This window comes from Notolepis coatsorum (genome assembly GCF_963971535.1).
Source record: "Notolepis coatsorum genome assembly, chromosome: 19".
Lineage (NCBI taxonomy): Eukaryota > Metazoa > Chordata > Actinopteri > Aulopiformes > Paralepididae > Notolepis > Notolepis coatsorum.
The window spans coordinates 92,905,865-92,919,574 of NC_140183.1; the positions used below are offsets into that span (position 1 = coordinate 92,905,865).

Here is a 13,710-nt window from a genome sequence, read left to right on the forward strand (position 1 = left end):
AGGCCGTGTACGAGACATGCAGCCCCTAACCATGAATTAAAATTTAGGAGTCGACTGAATGCTTCCTGTCCTCTGCGAAAGCATGCAATTGCTCCACTGATGGACACATCAGTGTTTGTGTACACAGACTGATGTTTGTCTAGTGTGTTCATTAAACGTGTGAAATCGTCTTTCAAAGTCTCTGTGCCAGTCTTCTTTCGCAGGATGTCAAACGATCCAGAGTGAATGACAATTTTTGTTATTCCTGGTCTGATTAGTGTTGGAAGTTTTTCGGCTAGCTCTTTCACAGTTGTATTGTCTAGACAGATATTTTCTGTGTTTGCCATCTCCACATACTTTGTTATGGAATCTCCAATCAGTATGCAGTCTATTTTCTGTGTGAGGTTAGCATTTTTCTTTCCAACAGTTTTGGGGCCGTTTGTTTTTGGGCTAGGCCTAGTCTGCCGGTTCTTTCCACAGTCCTGTGGCCTTGGTGAAGCCTCGTTAGCCTTCTCAGTAGCCGGCATGTTAACGCTGGTCCCGTACCTTCGGCGTTGGCTACCGCGACGTTCTCGGCGCATGATAGTCTCTTCGCTGTTAGCCGTTCGCTCGGTCTGGGTCGTGTTTGCCAGCCGTGTCGCTAGTGGCTCTGTTTTCCTCGTCGTCTCGTTGTTAGCGTGTGCTTCGCTAGCATTAGCGTGAGCTCCGGCATGCCAGCTGTTTGCTTCGCTAGTGTTAGCGTGAGCTCCGGTATTCTTGCTATTAGCGTCGTTAGCGTGAGCTCCGTTACGCTCGCTGTTTTCTTCGTTAGCGTTGTTAGCTACGCTTCTATGTCTCTTTGCCTTGGGTGTTGATATGCGTGTTTCCGAGAGTAGGTTGAAACTATTTCCTGGCGGTACCGGGGGTGAGGTCCTGGATCGTTTATTTCTCCTTTTATCCTTGACGGTGATCCACTGCTTTGGTCTAGCTCCTTGGTTGTGCCAAGGACCGTCTTTTGGGTGGTGCTGTTCTGTAGTTACTAGCATAGGCCAGTTCTCAATCATGGTATTGTTGGCTATATTTGTAGTAGCTTCATAAATAGAGTCAATGAGTTGCTCATCCTGCTGTATTTGGTACAGGGTAGAAACCCGAGCCTCCAGCTCTACAATCCTCTTTCTCATCTCCAAGCAATTAGTACATTCTGTGGGAGAGCCGAGTCCCGGCATCTTCCTTTATTTCTTTTCAGGTTAGGCTAAGCTGAAGCTAAGCTAGGTACTTAGCTGGTGGTGGTGGTGGTGATGATGATGATGGTGGTGGTGGTGGTGGTGGTGATGGTGGTGGTGGTGGTGGTGATGGTGGCGATGGTGGTGGTGATGGTGGTGGTGGTGGGTCACTCACTTCACAACCGGGGTCTTTATGAAATATCATACAAGAGAGCTGTCCGTCGCTCTCTCCTAAACGGGGCAGCTTCCGTCGCCCCGGATATGTCCGTTTCTCTCCCCTACACGGGGCAGTTCCGTTGCCCTGGAGCTGTGCTATTACTCACACTGTCGTCTTCCGTCTCGTTAAAACTCAAAATAACAAGGAAAACCTTCCTCGTCTTTCATAAATATCCTTGCCTTCCGACATAGTCCTTTGTGTGTAGCTGATAAGACGGCTCGCTATTCCTCCCACGGAGAATCTTGCTACTCGTCCTTTCGACTGTGGTAAAAAATCTGAATAGATAAGAAGATTCACAGTTCTGGAGAAGTACCATAGGAATTGGGAGTTAACGTACAGAGTAATTAAAGTTGAAAGGGCTGTAATAAATCATTATAATAGCGATAGGCAAAAGCAGCGGAGCGGAGCGACAGTAAAAGCAGCTTGCTTTGCTGAAGCAGGAAGTGATAGTATAGTGGTTAGTACTCTGCGTTGTGTATACATACGGTGGGGAGGAGACTGTACATTAGGAGGGGGTGGGTGGGTGGGAGAGAAATATACATATGGTGGGGAGAGAATATATACATACGGAGGGGAGGAGACTGTCTATTAGGATGGGGTGGGGGGGTTTGGACATTTACGGTGGCCAGTTTCGAATTGCAGTGAATGTGGGTAGGGATTCACATTCCTTTACAGCTTTGGGTAGGGCGTTGGTGTTGTGGTTGTGGTATTCACTGACCTTTGGGAAGTATTTTGACATGTACATGGGTACCTTAGTCGTATAGTGTATCTTGTAGACCAGGCCCATTGCAAGTTGCTGTACTATGTCGTAGAGCTGCCGCGGTATCGGTATTACCGCGGTATCGCTGTTACATCACGCCCACCGCAGAGTTGGGCTGAATACAGCATCACCGCTGTTTTTTATAATAATAATAAAGTACCCTGCTCTCGTTGGGCTTGCGGCTCTGCAGATATACCCTACTTCTCTGTCGAGGTTCCAAGCGACCCTATTGGGTACCAGAAAAGTCACATGAAACACTGCAGACCACTGATTGGTCAGAAGAGAGACGCGTCACACGTTGGAGCGTCCTGCAGTGTGTTACCACCAATCGGCAAGCGCGTATTAGGTTTTTACTTCCTGAATGTCAGCCATTGATCAGAGCTCACAACACGGCTAATACGTTAGCTCCCGCCGGAGACCGGAGTGGATTACCGTCGCTTCTCAGGGGGAACAAGGCATAATGATTTTACTGCAACGAAATGTTATAATAAAAGCCCTTCGTTCTATACACTTGTCTGATTGAACTTTATTAACAGCCCGCAGAATGGGTACAACTCGGCACGCTCTGAGCAAAGAAAGGAACTGAGTATGAATTGAGTAACGCTTGCCTTGCTATGGTCCGGTAAATACGCTGATGTTATTGAACGTGTAACTATATAACGTTAATGCCACAAAACAAATGCCTTTGTAATCATAAGTAGTAACGTTATAATAATAATAATAATAATAAGAAGAAGAAGAAGAAGAAGAAGAAGAAGAAGAAGAAGAAGAAGAAGAAGAAGAAGAAGAAGAAGAAGAAAGGGTCGGGGGGGTACCGACACAAAGTGAACGGCGCACGACCAGAGGGGAGATTTCGAATCCGTGTTTCACTTTTAATAACGAATGCGTGCTTGCCGAATCCCAAACAATATTCATGCTGCAAAGTCATCCTCTAAAGATAGACATTTAGACTAGAGGCAGGCTATATGCTATAAAGAGTAGACTACAAAAAAAAATGTATTCAAACTTTTTTTTTTTTTTTTTGTGTGTGCTGTAATAACCACAGCGGTAGGAAATATTTCGCAAATTTGTGCGGTAAGGAAAACATCGATACCACGGCAGCTCTACTTTGTCGTCTACTCTAAGCCATCCTAGGTAGTCAAAGTGGGCAGGGGTGAGGTGGGTTCTAGGAGTAAGGTCAAGTAGTAGTCTGACCAGTTTGTTTTGTGATGTTTGTAATCTTGTTTTTAGCGCCTTTGAGGTGCTTTGGTACCATGAGGTGCAAGCATAGTCGTAGTACCCTTGAATGAGTGCTCCTGCCAGAGTCTTCAGGGTATTCTTGTTTACCAGAGAGGAGATCCGGTACAAGAATCTAGTTCGTTGGTTAACTTTTTTTATTACCTTGGATGCCATTTTGTCACAGGAAAGATTAGCCCCTAGGTATGTAATTTCATCTTTCCTTGTGACAATATTGTCACCCACTGTAACTGAGAAGCCGTCGGTCTTGCTGAGTTTGTTATTTGATCCGAAGAGAATGGACTCTGTTTTACCCAGGTGTAATGATAGTTTGTTATCAGCGAGCCAGGTGCAGATTCTGCCGAGTTCTGAGCTGAGGGTTTTTTCAACCTGTAACTTGTTCTTGTCAGAGACCAGCAGGGCTGAGTCGTCCGCGAACAAGAACAAGTTGCAGTCACAAGCTGACGACATGTCATTTGCATAAATTAGGAACAGTAGCGGTCCTAGTATGCTTCCTTGTGGAACACCACAGCTCACTGTGAGGGGGGGGGGGGATAGAGTACCGTTTACCTCCACCATCTGTTCTCTCCCCTCAAGGTAGGATTGCATCCAGCTCACTGATAAACTATCAAAACCAATAGCTTTTAGCTTGTCAATCAGAATGGAGTGATTGACAGTGTCGAAGGCCTTTTGTAGGTCCAGCATGACCATGCCGCAGTATTTGCCCGCGTCCACCTCTTGTTTGATGTGGTCGTTCAAATAGAAAAGGCATGTGTCAGTGGAGTGGGATGTTCTGAAGCCAGATTGGAATTATTAGATTTTTTTCCGCTAGGTACTTCTCGACCTGTTCGTAGACGGGCGGTAGTTGCCTGGGTCTAATTTGCTGCCCTTTTTGTGCAGAGGGGTCACTCTCGCTATTTTGAAGTCCTTGGGGACGTGTGATGAAGCCCCTTGATGTAACTTCACTCTTAAAGGGATAGTTCTGATTTTGGAACCCTGGCCCTATTTCTTACTTACCAATAATGATATAGTCCTTTCTCAGCCTTGGGTTCCAAAAATCCCCACTTCCTATTTTAAGATGGATTCCCTGCAAGTGTATTCATCTTCCATGGTCACATAGTAGCAGTGACCACTGGTTACACATGTGTAGCCTGTGGGACCCATGAATATAAGCTACCATGTTCAGGCAAAACAGAAAGAAGCATTTTATATAAAAGTATTCAGTACTTCTGTATGACACCTAATAAAGAAACTTGAACTTGATAGCATTAGACGACTGTTGCCCGGTCCTCCTGCTACACCCTGGTCACAATAGTTCGCGCCATTTGTTTGTGCTTTCAAGGTAAGCCGATGTTTCTTTAACTATGCTTGGTTAAGTAATTGTTTGTGATTAAAATTATTTAGACATATGCCATGTTTTTGTAGACAATTCCTACCATGTATGAACGCAGGTACCAAGTAAACAAAGGTAGGCTTAGCTAGGAACTCATTAACAATGTAGTTAACCATGTTTTTCTCTGTTGGCCTTAGGGCCTCACCCTCGACTGGAAAAGGCTATGGGCCTACGTTTGCCATTATGGTCTTGAGAAAGTGGCTGGCATCAATCTCCAGGATGAAAGGCTTCTTAAAATAAGAATAAGCTAGGAGCTGTGATCAGGCCTTCCCTCAGAGCCAAAAATGCTTGCTCGCAGTGTTCAACCCAAACTGAAGACAAAGGGGTCTTACCCTTCTTGTTTGGTCCACTTAGCTGTGCCACCAGACGATGAAGGATGCTGCTGATTTGGCGAAACCCTCCACAAACCTATGGTAATAGCTAGCAAAACTGAGGAAGGAACATAGCTCAGCTAGGTGCGAAGGCCTCTTCCATTCACACACTTCCACCACCTTGTTCAGAGACAACATGGCCGAGGTACTTTACTTGTTTTTGGAAAAAGTGACATACTTTCAAGCCTTATTTTGTGAGACAGGAGAAGACTTCTTCCAAACGTTCTAGATGTTGGTGAACTGTAGATGAGAACAACAATGTCATCAAGGTATAAACATAATATGTAAATAATAGAGATATTGGAAACATATGCTCCATTAAGCGGTGAAAGGTCCCGGGCATGTTACATAAACCAAAGGGCATTCGGTTCAACTTGAAAAGGCCAAATGGGCTACAAAATGCAGTTTTAGCCCGATCTGCTTCAGCCATTGCCACTTGGTTGTACCACTGGCATTCAGCTGCCAGTAGTCGACACATATGCGGAGGCCTCCTCCTTTGTGTAGGGGCTGCAACTTGGCTGTCCAGTAACTGCTTAATGTGTGCTCTGACTGCCTCGTATTGTGAAGGGGTTTTGATGCACCAGCACTTCCGTCTGTCTAGAGTGGGATCAGGTCGATACATTCAATATCACCCACAGAGACAATTAGATAGATACCAGTTTCCTCTCTGTGCGTTCAGTAGAAAGCTATTTGGCTGCATGTCAGCCTAGCTTAGCACAATGAATGGCAGCGGACATGGCCGGTTAGCCTTCGAGAGAAGTGTTAGTTGGACAATGCCTAGGCTAACCGGTCATGTCCGCTTCCATTCATTGTGCTAAGCTAGGCTAACGTGCAGCCAGATAGCTTTCTACTGAACGCACAGAGAGGAAACTGGTCTCTATCTACTTGCCTCTCTCTGGAGAAGACGGTGAGCTAATTTCCCAAAAGGTTGGCGTGTTTCTTTAACATCAGCAGTTTCATCAGAGGTTAGACCAGGAAAGTTAATACACCCAGAAACTTGTTTTCATAATTTCCACTTGAACATCAGTTTTTAATTTACATACATGCAAGTGTAACAATGGCTTGTTTTTTTTATGAATTTTAATGTATACATTTCCTTTTTGACCACCTCTAGTAGCTTCTGCAAGTCCTTCCCTGAATACAAAATATTTGTCATCTGCAAATACAACACATTTCAATACATCAGATACTTTGCATATGTCATTTATGTATAAAATGAACAATTTGGGGCCCAAGACTGACCCCCTGACATTTTAAGGAAGCTCCTCGGACAATAGGCAACAGACTTCTGTTGTGATGTCTTTCATATCCTCATTCAACCAGTTGCACTTCTATTTAGAATAGCTCACTTCACTATCCATCACATCCCACCCCATACCGTATAGCTCTGAACTCTCCATTGCCTATAATTTAGGCTCTGTTACCCATACTGTACGAACTATACTGTGTTGCCTATACTCAATTTATACTTGCCTACTGCCTTCACTGTCTACAACTGCCTTACACTGTAATCATAACTACCTACCTCAAACTATAGTCTACCCATATAACTGTGATACTACCATACAGTATATACCTGCATATAATCATTTTTACATACCTGTAGATACTATATCTGTACATATTCCTTACCTACTCTTACTAGTTATATTGCTGGTCAGTATGACTTACTACCATAGGGTATTTATACCTGTACCACTGTCTGTACATAATAATACTATAACACTGTACACAAGGCCGGATTAAGACTTCAGAGGCCCCTGGGCCAGATTCTTGTGGAGCCCCCCCCCCCCCACACACACACACATACAGTGCACAGTGGCGTTTTTATGTCACTTTAAAAAATATATAGAATATTTAGAAGTGGTGGGCTCTGAGGGCCAAGCTAAAAGGACTTTGATCACCCCTGCCCACTTTGACAACCTAGGATGGCTTAGAGTAGACGACAGAGTACAGCAACCTGCAATGGGCCTGGTCTACAAGATACACTACACAACAAGGTACCCATGTACATGTCAAAATACTTCCCAAAGGTCAGTGAATACCACGATCACAACACCAGAGGGAGCTCCACAAATCATGTTAAACCCAGATTCGGCTCAAACAAGGGACTAAACACGTTTCGCAATTATGCCACATCAATGTGGAACGCCCTACCCAAAGCTGTAAAGGAATGTGAATCACTACCCACTTTCAAAAACAGTCTCAAAGAACGCACACACTTTGGAGACAAGAATATAATATTAGAATAGTAAGCTTACTTTTACGTGAATGTCAATTTAAATTATAATTAGGGAAGGGAGGGGGTTGAAATGTGTTTTTGTCCTGTGTTACTGTCTGTGAATGAATGAAATAATGAAAATTGTATTTAACAGATTGCAGAATGGGTACAATACAGTACGGCTCAATACACACAATTGTTAAGGGGATGCAGACCAGAGAAAGACGTTTGTCTTGTTTACATCAGGGTCCCCCATTTTCAATTCAGTGACATTTATGACATACACAACATACATGACATCATGACATTTATGGCATAGGGACATACATGACATACAGGTATATAGTACTGTTACATTTGTGACATATATGATATGCAAATATACAGTACTGTTACCCATAGATCCTGACTGTAAGAATCTGGTTGTTGGTGTGTGGACCCAGGCGCAATACAGGAATGAGAGAGAGGCAGGACACAAGCGGGGTGTAGTTGAGAAGAGGCTTTACTTCACTTCTTTGGAGTACAACTACAACAACAAAACAATAAAGACGAGTACCACAGCCTAAGCTGGCAGATAATGATTATATAACAAAGGGTACGAATTAGAGACAACACGGAAGGGTGCTGAATCACAACCACAATGGTATAATAATGTTCTGACAACAACGGAAGACACAAGATACGTTTACAAACCGACAGGGAAGTAACAGGACAGCACAGAATATATAGGAGGACTAATCACACTGATTACTAAACAGGAACAGCTGGGGAAGAGAGAAACATGAATATGGATACACACAGGAACATGAATACACAGAGGGGACAAGACTAGACACTAACAATAACAGGGATAATAGGGACACATAATACAATGAATACAAGGACACTAGACTAATAGGCAGACATCTGAACATACTGGGGAGCACACAGGACCGATAACAAATACAAGGGGAACACATTAATACACACATTCAATAATCTCCAGAGTAGGCACTCCTGCAGTACCGCAAACAGAGCACCAGAGGGTGGCAGAGTATTGTCTGTGTCCAGATAGTTCAGATTATGACAGTACCCCCCCTGAAGGGGAGGCTCCCAGACGACCCATAAGACCGTCCAGAGACAGGCAGGGCGAAGGGCAGAGACCCCGGAAAAAACTGGGGACGAGGACACGGAAAACTGGAGCCGGGGGGCCGGGGAACAGGACCAGAGGGGAGCCCGGAGAAGGGCGCACAGGACACGGGACCATGGGCACTGGAGAGGGGGACAGAGACAGAGGCCCGGAGAGGCGGGCTAGAGACAGGGACAGAGGCCCGGAGAGGGGGGCTGGAGACGGGGACAGAGGACCGGTGAGGGGGGCTGGAGACGGGGACAGGGGCCCGGTGAGGGGGGCTGGAGACGGGGACAGGGGCCCGGTGAGGGAGGCTGGAGACGGGGACAGAGGACCGGTGAGGGAGGCTGGAGACGGGGACAGAGGCCCGGTGAGGGGGGCTGGAGACGGGGACAGGGGCCCGGTGAGGGGGGCTGGAGACGGGGACAGAGGACCGGTGAGGGAGGCTGGAGACAGGGACAGAGGACCGGTGAGGGGGGCTGGAGACGGGGACAGGGGCCCGGTGAGGGGGGCTGGAGACGGGGACAGAGGACCGGTGAGGGAGGCTGGAGACGGGGACAGAGGACCGGTGAGGGAGGCTGGAGACGGGGACAGAGGCCCGGTGAGGGGGGCCGGAGACGGGGACAGGGGCCCGGTGAGGGAGGCTGGAGACAGGGACAGGGGCCCGGTGAGGGGGGCTGTAGACGGGGACAGGGGCCCGGTGAGGGGGGCTGGAGACGGGGACAGGGGCCCGGAGAGGGAGGCTGGAGACAGGGACAGAGGCCCGGTGAGGGAGGCTGGAGACGGGGACAGGGGCCCGGTGAGGGGGGCTGGAGACAGGGACAGGAGCCCAACGGCGGAGGCCAGGCACTGGGACAGGGGCCCGGTGAGGAGGCCCGGAACAAAGGGGCGAGGGCAACAACTCCAGAGCAGGACCCCGGACGGGGACCACTCCGGGTGCAGACCCCGGGACCGAACGAGAGGGCCCGGAGATGAAGGGCGGAGGCGACGACCCCAGAGCAGGACCCCGGACGGGGACCACTCCAGGTGGAGATCTTGGGACCGGGCGCGGGGCCCCGGATGGGAGCCCCTCCCGGCATTGACCTTGGTGCAGACCACGGCGTCGACCACGGTGCAGGACTGGACCAGACGACTCTCCAGGTGCAGATCGACCTCGGTGCAGACCTCGGCGTTGACCACGGCGCAGGGCTGGATCAGACGACTCTCCAGGTGCAGATCGACCTCGGTGCAGAACTCGGTGCAGACCTCGGCGTTGACCACGGCGCAGGGCTGGATCAGACGACTCTCCAGGTGCAGATCGACCTCGGTGCAGACTTCGGCGTTGACCACGGCGTAGACCACGGGGTGGACCACGGCGTCGGGCTGGACCAGACGAGGAGCCGGAGGCAGGAGACTCCCCGGGGACAGGAGCACGACCCGGACCAGACGTCGGGGTCTCCCCGGGAGCCGGAGGAGGAACAGGGAAAGCTAGAGTTGCCCTAACAGGGGCTAAACTGGCAGTAGAAACTGGGTTAGCTACCTGGGATATGCTAGCTGCCGGGCCTGTGCTAGCTGCTAGGGTTACACCAGCCGGCGGGGCTAAGGCGCTAGCAGTAGGGACTCTAGCGGACAGGACTAGGTGACTAGCAGCAGGGGCTCTAGCGGACGAGACAGAGGGGTTAGCCGACGGGGCGGCTCCAGGGAAACTGACCTTGCTAGCTGAAAAGGCAGTCCTAGCAGTGGGGAGACTGACCTTGCTAGCTGAAGGGGCAGTCCTAGCAGTGGGGAAACTGACCTTGCTAGCTGAAGGGGCAGTCCTAGCTTTGGGGAAACTGACCTAGCTAGCTGAAGGGGCAGTCCTAGCAGTGGGGAAACTGACCTTGCTAGCTGAAGGGGCAGTCCTAGCAGCGGGGAGACTGACCTTGTTAGCTGAAGGGGCAGTCCTAGCAGTGGGGAAACTGACCTTGCTAGCTGAAGGGGCAGTCCTAGCAGCGGGGAGACTGACCTTGCTAGCTGAAGAGACAATCCTAGCAGCGGGGAGACTGACCTTGCTAGCTGAAGGGGCAGTCCTAGCAGTGGGGAAACTGACCTTGCTAGCTGAAGGGGCAGTCCTAGCAGCGGGGAGACTGACCTTGCTAGCTGAAGGGGCAGTCCTAGCAGTGGGGAAACTGACCTTGCTAGCTGAAGGGGCAGTCCTAGCAGCGGGGAGACTGACCTTGCTAGCTGAAGAGACAGTCCTAGCAGTGGGGAGACTGACCTTGCTAGCTGAAGGGGCAGTCCTAGCAGTGGGGAAACTGACCTTGCTAGCTGAAGAGGCAGTCCTAGCAGTGGGGAAACTGACCTTGCTAGCTGAAGGGGCAGTCCTAGCAGTGGGGAAACTGACCTTGCTAGCTGAAGGGGCAGTCCTAGCAGTGGGGAAACTGACCTTGCTAGCTGAAGGGGCAGTCCTAGCAGTGGGGAAACTGACCTTGCTAGCTGAAGGGGCAGTCCTAGCAGTGGGGAAACTGACCTTGCTAGCTGAAGGGGCAGTCCTAGCAGTGGGGAAACTGGCCTTGCTAGCTGAAGGGGCCGTCCTAGCAGTGGGAGACATGCTGGTGGTAGAGGCTACATAGGCAACCTGGAGTACGCTAGCAGGGGCTGAGCTAAGTGCAGGAGCAGTACTAGCTGCAGAGAGTCTGCTAGCAGTGGGGGATGTGCTAGCTGTAGATGCTACACTAGCAGGAAGGGCTAAGGTGCTAGCTGTAGATACCACACTAGCAGGAGGGACTATGCTAGTCTTCTTAGCTTTGCTAGCCTTCTGAGACCTGCTAGAAGTGCGTGCTACGCTAGCAGGTGGGGCTCTAGCGGACTGGACTGAGGTGGTAGCTACCAAGGCTACACTAGCGGCAGGGGCTGTGCTAACCACGGAGGCCGTGCCGGCCGAAGGGGCGGTCCCAGCATCTGAGGCTACGTTAGCTATAGGGCCTGTGCACGCGAGGGCAGCTAGGTAGGTAGCTACTGCAGAGGCTGCTCTATCACCAAAGGTTCTGCCAGCTGCGGAAGCCTCGCTAGCAGTAGCAGGATGGAGTAAGCTAGTGGTAGAGAACAAGCCTAGCCTGAGCCTCCTAACAGAATAAAACCTTGACTTAGCTGTGGGGGCAGAGGTTCTGCTAGCTGTGCAAGCTACGGGAGCTAGGCTAACCACAAGGGCCTTGCCGGCCGACGAGGCGGTCCCAGCATCGGAGGCTTTGTTAGCTATGGGGCCCGTGTCTGTTGAGAGAGCTAAGGGGGTAGCTGCCAAAGCTACATTATCTACAGGGGCTAAGCTAACCACAGGGGCCTTGCCGACCGACGGGGCGGTCCCAGCATCAGAGGCCTTGTTAGCTATAGGGCCTGAGCTGGCTGTCTGGGCAGTGTTAACAGCCTGGGCAGTGGCAGTACTAGCTACTGGGCTTGTGCTAGCTGCCGGGGCAGTGAGGGCTGCGGGACCTATGCTAGTAAGACTAGCTGTGGTGCTAACTGCTGCAGTGGCAGTACTAGCTACTGGGCTTGTGCTAGCTGCTGGGGCAGTGAGGGCTGCGGGACCTATGCTAGTAAGACTAGCTGTGGTGCTAACTGCTGCAGTGGCAGTACTAGCTACTGGGCTTGTGCTAGCTGCCGGGGCAGTGAGGGCCGCGGAACCTATGCTAGTAGGACTAGCTGAGGTGCTAACTGCTACAGGGGCAGTACTAGCTACTGGGCTAGTGCTAGCTGCTGGGGCAGTGAGGACCGCGGGGCCTATGCTAGTAGGACTAGCTGAGGTGCTAACTGCTACAGGGGCCGTACTAGCTACTGGGCTTGTGCTAGCTGCCGGGGCAGTGAGGGCTGTGGGGCCTATGCTAGTAGGACTAGCTGAGGTGCTAACTGCTACCGGGACAGTACTAGCTACTGGGCTTGTGCTAGCTGCCGGGGCAGTGAGGACCGCAGGGCCTATGCTAGTAGGACTAGCTGAGGTGCTAACCACCGGTGGTCTGGCAGGTGGGGCTAAGCTAGCTTTTCTAGCACTACCAGCTCTCCGAGACCTACGCACAGCGCGAGCTACGCTAGCAGCACTAGCTGTGGAAGCTAGGCTAACGGCTGTGCTAGTAGCATGGACTCGGTTAACGGAGCCGGGGTTAGCAGTACCAGCTGGGGAGCCTAGGCTAACGGCTATGCTAACGGCTGGGCTAACGGTCTGGGCAGTGAAGGCTGCGGGACCAACGCTAACTGCTGCGGTGGCAGTAGAGGCCTTACTTGTGGAGGAAGGCGTGCTGGTAGCCGTGGCTTCGTTGGGAGCAGGGGACCAGAGCGCACGAATAACCATTCCCAGCAGGCGGTCGTATTCCGCGAGCAGTGGAGCCTGCTCTGCGCCGCACGTCTCGCTTCACCGGAGAGCAGCGCGTGTAGCTGCATCCTCTCCCACGTGGATGAAGAGCAGAAATCTCCCTGGAAGAAGCGCTCCATGGTGAGCAATACGTCGTTCGCTTGGTCTCTCCCGTAGTCCGCTGAATCCAGGTCTGGTTGTGTCATTCTGAGGTAGAGACGTCGCTGGTCGCGGCGGTCGCGCTGGAAGTGAGGCCGGTGGAGGAGGTTGTGCCAGTTCTCCCTCGTCCTGCTTGCTGGGTCCAATTTATGGTCGGTTTGTTCTGTAAGAATCTGGTTGTTGGTGTGTGGACCCAGGCGCAATACAGGAATGAGAGAGAGGCAGGACACAAGCGGGGTGTAGTTGATAAGAGGCTTTACTTCACTTCTTTGGAGTACAACTACAACAACAAAACAATAAAGACGAGTACCACAGCCTAAGCTGGCAGATAATGATTATATAACAAAGGGTACGAATTAGAGACAACACGGAAGGGCAGGGGCGGACCTTCCTACAGGCGATATAGGCAGTCGCCTAGAGCGCCACCCAGAGGGGGGCGCCAAAAAAAAAGAAAAAAAAAAGAAAAGAAAAAAATATGTTTTTTTTTTTTTATTTTTTTTATTTTTTTTTTATTTTTTTTTTCTGTGCAGTTTTGGCGCCCCCCTCTATATCTGCAACCATTATTTGTACATAAAAAAATTCTAACATAAGGGAAAATGAGCCAAAAATCTAAAACGGTCGGTCGGTCGGAGCCTCAGCTTTAGGTGTTCACAGTCAGAACATGCTAGAGCGCTGTGCATTGATGGGTATCGGTCAAGTGTTTATAGAATTGAGCGTTGAGGAAAGAAAGACTAACGTTAGAGAACTATGAAGAGGCAAAAGCCATAAAAAAAAATTACAAAAAA

General features: G+C 50.1%; 1 pseudogene across 1 annotated transcript in view; it reads right to left on the reverse strand.

Annotated features, from left to right (window-relative positions):
* The window catches only part of LOC311246636, a 54,013-nt pseudogene extending 41,041 nt beyond the window's left edge, over positions 1–12,972 (reverse strand). The window contains exons 1-2 of the transcript in view: positions 12,831–12,972; positions 8,431–8,609 (exon numbers count right to left, since the gene is read on the reverse strand). The product of the transcript in view is annotated as an uncharacterized misc_RNA (transcript). The remainder of the gene's footprint in view (positions 1–8,430; positions 8,610–12,830) is intronic.
* Between the last annotated feature and the right edge of the window lie 738 nt (positions 12,973–13,710).